At 42.5% G+C, this 6,219-nt stretch overlaps 1 pseudogene; it reads right to left on the reverse strand.

The window, feature by feature from the left end:
- The window catches only part of LOC102421671, a 22,790-nt pseudogene extending 16,924 nt beyond the window's left edge, over window positions 1-5,866 (reverse strand).
- Between the last annotated feature and the right edge of the window lie 353 nt (window positions 5,867-6,219).

Below are 6,219 nucleotides of genomic sequence, written 5' to 3' on the forward strand. Positions count from 1 at the left end.
CAGGGGCGTTTTTTTTTTCTTCACGCCCCTAGGGGGGTACCTATTTCTGGACTTCTCGCTCGCCGGGGCGCTTATATTCGCTTTCATGCGGTTGTGGGGGGGGTGGTCGGCGATTAATCCGGCTGGCCGGGAGGTTAGTTTGCCCCAGCCAGGCCGGGGGGGGGGGCAGTTTGGGGTCGCCCGGCCGGGGGGAAGGTGTGGTTCAGCCAGCAAGGGGGGGAAGTTTCGGGCGTCCAACCCAGCGGGGGGGGGGGGCAGTTACAGGCGATCAGGCCGGCAGGCAAAGGCAGTTAGGGGTGATCAGCCTGGCGGGGGGGGCAGTTAGGGGTGATCAGGCAGGCAGGCAGAGGCCATTAGGGGTGATCAGGCAGGCAGGCAGGTGAGCAGTTAGGAGCCAGCAGTCCTGGATTGTGAGAGGGATGTTTGACTGTCAGTTTAGGCCCGATTCCCGAATTTTGTAAGTTTTACTTTTTCCAATGTTAGGTGATACCAGGATCATGCCTAAACTGGCAGTCGGACATCCCCTGAGGGGTCCAGAATTGGAGAGGGTGCAGGCTGGGCTGATGGGACACACACCCCTGTGCACAAATTTCGTGCACTGGGCATCTAGTAATATAATAAAAGTAGAATTACTAGCTAAAGTATATATTTAAAAGACTTATCAATTTAAAAGCATTCACCCAAATAACTGTCAGGTAGTAATAATGAGCCCACAACCTGGGCATGTGCCCTTGACTGAAATTGAACCCGGGACCCTTCATTCCGCAGACTGACGCTCTATGCACTGAGCCAAACCAGCTAGGGCCCTTTTTTATACAAACTTTTTAACATCAACATTACTTACTACTTACAAAGAAATAGCATGGCTAGCCATAGTTATTCCCCTGGTCTAATTACTTCCACTAAAATTAATTTGCTTTCCATAGAAATCTCAAACAGCTGACCCTTTAGAACAGCCTGCAGGGGACATATTATGACAGACTTTAGGACACATCCAGGATGAACCTAAAATATAAAATTAGACCCTCTGGTAAGTTCTATTACAAATTTATGACCTTTTTTAAGTGTATGTTCAAAAGACAATGAATCCCCAAGTTGAATAACTATATACTAACCCACACCATTTTTCCCAAATGACATATAAGATCAAGAAAATTGCAGATTTGCCTCTCACTTACTCTAAGATAATTTCCCTAAAGCATGCTCTTCTAAGAGCAAAGAAACTCATTTAGGCTGTTAATTAAATCTGTCCCCCAAAGATGAAGCAAAGACTATGAAGTTAAAATTCTAAATATACCCTCCATGTACCTCCCAACACATAAAATATAGTAACATCTGTAAAAGACATATCTATGTAGAATCAACTAAGGATACAAAAATATTTCTTATTCTGAACATCCCCCAGAATTAAAAATAAGACCCTTAGAAAAAATATGGTACATTTTTAAAAGGAGGGGGTGGATGATTTAAAACTCAAATAAAATTATTCCATTAAAAACTCAGGCATTTTCAATAGTCTGAGGATTATTTTTTATAAAGGGAAACATATGTTATCCATACACATCTTTTCATTAAACCCCAAAGTCCCATCTATTTGCTGGTTATAAAAATTCTACATATGGAAAGAAAGTTTAAGACCATGGAATCTGAAATACAATGTATGTGAACGTAGACATATGCACATAATTTCCTGGGTGTTTAACTTTAAGCAGCATGTAAAATGCCTTTGTGGGTCTCATTCAGTTTTACGTTTTCCAATGTTAAGTGATACCGAGTCTCAGAGCAACAGTTTCATGCCCGGGTTTAGAAATAAGATTTCTTACTTTCTCTGGCCACACACAGTTTGAGGAAACTTAATTTGGCCCTAAGAGTTTAAAAGCATGAGGCACTAGTGCTCTTATTTACCTCTCAAACTGCACCACACACACACACACACACCAAAAAATTAATCACCTAGCATTCCTTCTATACCAAGAAATAGGGCCTCTTAACAGATCAGGGGAGTGAGGGAAAAGACCCACAGGACTTGAAATCAAATAGCTTTACCACACAGCAAGGCTGCAATTTAAGCCTCCTAATGATAGTCCATGATACCTTGTTTGTACTAAATGAGAATAGGGATTCCTTCCCTGTCTACCCTACAGGTTTGTCATAGGACAAGATATGAGAAAATGAATGCTCCACACTCAAGCAGCACAGGATATCTGCAAGGCCCTGGGGGAGCAATGATGAGTCTGATGAGCCCACCTTGTAGGTCTGCAAAGAGCTTCCTAAACTGCAAAGCACAACATACATGAAGGACATCATCATGGACCATGTGCCCCGTACTAGGGTAATGCCCTCCCCAGCAACACAGCAACAGTCATGGAATTTGATTCACAGTTTGGATCACTCACTTTTTTTCAGTTCAAAGGCTTTTTGCCAGAATTCCCCAGGGCTCATTGTCTTATCCCCCCTCCCGCCCACCCCCCCACCACAACCTTCAACACTTGCAGCCTCCCGACCCCCCCACCAGGTCTCCACTTGGACTGCACCTGCTCAACAAAGCCATCCCTGACACTGAATTATTCTGTTAGTTTTTAATTTAATAATTGTATACAAAATCATTAATATAAATTTTATATAAATATGACATTGTTTATATAAATTTAATAATTTAAGTATTTATTATTTTTGTAACTTTGTGGATTTAGGTTTTTCTGTCTATGTTTTACAATGGAATCCAGTTGTTTTAACTTGTGCATGTTTGTGGTGTCAGAAAATTTTTTAGCTTTTTATTGTGGAGGCTTTCAAATACACCCAAAAGTAGAGCAAAGAGGTTAATGAACCCCCACATACTTGTCACTTTGCTTCAACACTTAACACATAGCCTCTTTGTTTCAGCTCTAACTCCTTCCTCATGCCCCTGGCCCAGTTCTGGATTAATTTAAAGCAAATTTCAGACATTTTATTCACCATAATAGCTCTGTATACTTTACCACAATGCATCTGTATATCACTCTACATGGTAAGAGGTATTTTTTAACAAAGTTACAATTAGATCATCACATCTATGTCTGACACTGTATTTAAAATTAAAAACCCCAGCACATCCTCTCTTTCCCTGCTTTATTCCTCTCTATTGTCTTACTGCTGTCTGACTTACTATAAATTTTCCTTATTTATCTATTGTCTTTCTCACAAGCTAGAGCATAAGCTCCCTGAAGGCAGGTATTTGTGTCTGTTTTGTTCCTGCTCTCTCCCCAGTATCCAGAATTGGGCCAAACGCATTGAAAGCACTCAATAATTTGTTTCTGAATAAACAAGTCCATCGAAGTCAAAAGAGACTGGACTCATATAATGAACTTAAGGCAAGACCTTATCCTGGCTGTAATGTCAGGTAAGCTTTTGGTAGGAGCAAGATAGAAGACTATTCACATTTGCTCTTTTCAAGAAAACCTTAAGTCCTATATTCCCATGTAATTGCTCAAGGGTGTATTCAGGTGACAAGACAGAAATGCTAAAACAACAACAAAAAAGAACCTAAGCCCTGGCCAGTTTGGCTCAGTGGATAGAGCATCGGCCTGCGGACTGAGGGGTCCCGGGTTCGATTCTGGTCAAGGGCACATGCCTGGGTTGCGGGCTTGGTCCAACCTGCAGGAGGCAGCCAATCAATGATTCCCTCTCATCATTGATGTTTCTATCTCTCTTTTACCCTCCCTTCCTCTCTGAAATCAATGAAAATATTAAAAAAGAAAAAAAAAGAACCTAAGAATGATTACCACCTGGACAGAAAGTCATTTTACTTCGTCCAGAAGTCCTTAGTCCCTGGGAACGCTGAGATGAAAATTATTTCCACAACCTGAATTTGTATTTCCTATTTATTAATAGTCTCATTCACAGCAACAGTTCCTGATTCTATTTTGAATTCATATAATAATCAAACAATAACAGCTAACATTTGTAGAGCACTTGTTATGCACTAGGCATCTACTCATATTAACACATTTCACCTTCATAATGACTCTGCATTCTAGGTACAGGTATTGTCCCCAATTTGCACGTGAGGTTGAATAAGGCACAGTGTAGGAACTCTACAAGCAGGCAGTTAAGAATACATTCAACGTCCCCCAGCCAGTAAGTGGGGGCCCATGACCTGCTCCCAGGAGGTCTGGGTCCAGCGTCTGCACTCTGAACCCCTGTGCTGTCCCCAAAACATCGCACATCTGTGAGCTGCCGGGATGCATTCTCCATGAGGAAGCCAGCGATGCAGCAGCTAAGAGCAAAACACCTTGGGAATCAATCCAAACTGGTTAACATCCCAGCTGCACTACTTATGTGACCCTCAGCAAATTAATTAACCTCTCTGAGATTCAGTATCTTCATTTCCGAAACAGGGTAAAAGCGTTTAATGAGAGCATCTATGTAAAGCAGTTAGCAAAACTGCAGGCATGTGGTAGCAGCCAATGCAGCATGAAAATTAAGAGCAGTCTGTGGAGTGAGACTACCCCGACTGGAATCTGGCAATGCCACCGACTCTGTGATCTTGGGCAAATCGTTTAACCTCTCTGTGCTCCTATTTCCACGTCTATAACATGGAGAAAATATTAGCACCTATTTCATAAAATCATGATGATGTAAAGCATTACATGTTTAAAACAGCGCCTAACACATGATAAATTCTAAATGAATGTTAATAATTTTTTTATTTTACCTCCCCATGCCATCCCTTCCTTTTCCCAATGTATCTCCAGGCCAACTTTCCATGCCCCATACACTTATCAGGATATTAAAATTAATATACACTTATTGGGATATTAAAACTTCCACTGAGAGCCCGAGAAGTAACCATTGTAAAACTTCAAAGAAAGGTGCCATGTAATCATATCCAACATTCACAAATGCAAAGTCTCAGATCTGGTTTCCCAAGAGGAAGAGAGCCAGCTTTAAACATCTGTCAGGCTTGGAGAGAGTGATGCCATCCAGTCACAAAAGGCTCTTCCCCTCTAAGGAGGTCAAAATCACATCTAGAGTGTGGGGAGACGGAGAATAACAGAAGAACCTGTGCCTGAACTTGCTTCCCCTTTTGAGACCTCTGGTTCCCTCCCACCTGCTCCAGACCAAGCTACAGTGGAGAAAGGAGCTCAGAGGAGACCCTGGCTATAGGATGGACAACGAAGACTCTTATCTTTGAGTGAAAATTGAAATGTTAATTAATATGCTGAGCTGAACACTTGTAAATACAGACTTGGGACTGTGTGTATGCAACCGGAAGTAGGATAGTCAGTTTACTAAGAGCAAGCAGAAAAGCCATAGGCCTGCTAGGGTTCTCAACCTGAGGCAAGGGTATTGGACCCGAGGGAATAAATTATACCGGGTCAGGAGGAGACAAAAATAAATCTGTGTTTGGCTGACATCTTACAGATTTTGCTTCTTCTACAGACAAGCTATCTTTAGGTGGCATTTGACTTTTGTGCTTGGTTCCCCCACTTCCAGTTTAGGGGCACCCCAGTAACCCTCACCATATGTCTGCGCTCTGAGCCTCCCCCCTCCATCTAACCCCAGCAGATCTTACACTCATCCTATGCCACACCCACCACAAAGCTCTCACCACCCAAACCTCCACAAGGGTTCCAGCACAGGTCAGTGGCACATGCCTCACTGTCCTTACACGCATCCACCCCTGTGCTTGCAATGTCCTTCCCCCTCTCCTGCACCTGACGAACACCTACAGGACATCATCAACAATGGCATCGCCCTGGTGGACACTCTGTCCACTGCCTTCCTGTGGCATGTTGTACATGTTCTCGTCTACTTTGCATGCTGTACTGGGCGGTGTGACCACTGCGCTGAGCTGAAGGCTCCATCGGGGCAGGGACTTATTCATCGAGGTAGGCTCATTAGCCAGCACTGAAAAGTCTCCAGTTGTGTTTACTGAACTCAAAACAGGCATTCTGTTTTATTCATAATGTTTAAGTGGTTCTTTCCATAATCATCCTAGTCAATGTTCCACCTTTCAAATTAATATTTCTAACTACAGCATCATAACAGTTAAATTCTGGACAAAACACAAAACCTTAAAAATGAAGGTATTTTATTTTTTAAAATATATTTTTATTTATTTTGAGAGAGAGAGAGAGAGAGAGAGAGAGAAAGTAGAGGGAGAGAGAGAGAACCATCCATGGGAGAGAAACATCAATTGGCTGCCCAGGCATGTGCCCTGACTGGAAATCGAACCGG

The sequence above is a fragment of the Myotis lucifugus genome, unplaced genomic scaffold (genome assembly GCF_000147115.1).
Source record: "Myotis lucifugus unplaced genomic scaffold, Myoluc2.0 scaffold_78, whole genome shotgun sequence".
Taxonomy (NCBI): domain Eukaryota; kingdom Metazoa; phylum Chordata; class Mammalia; order Chiroptera; family Vespertilionidae; genus Myotis; species Myotis lucifugus.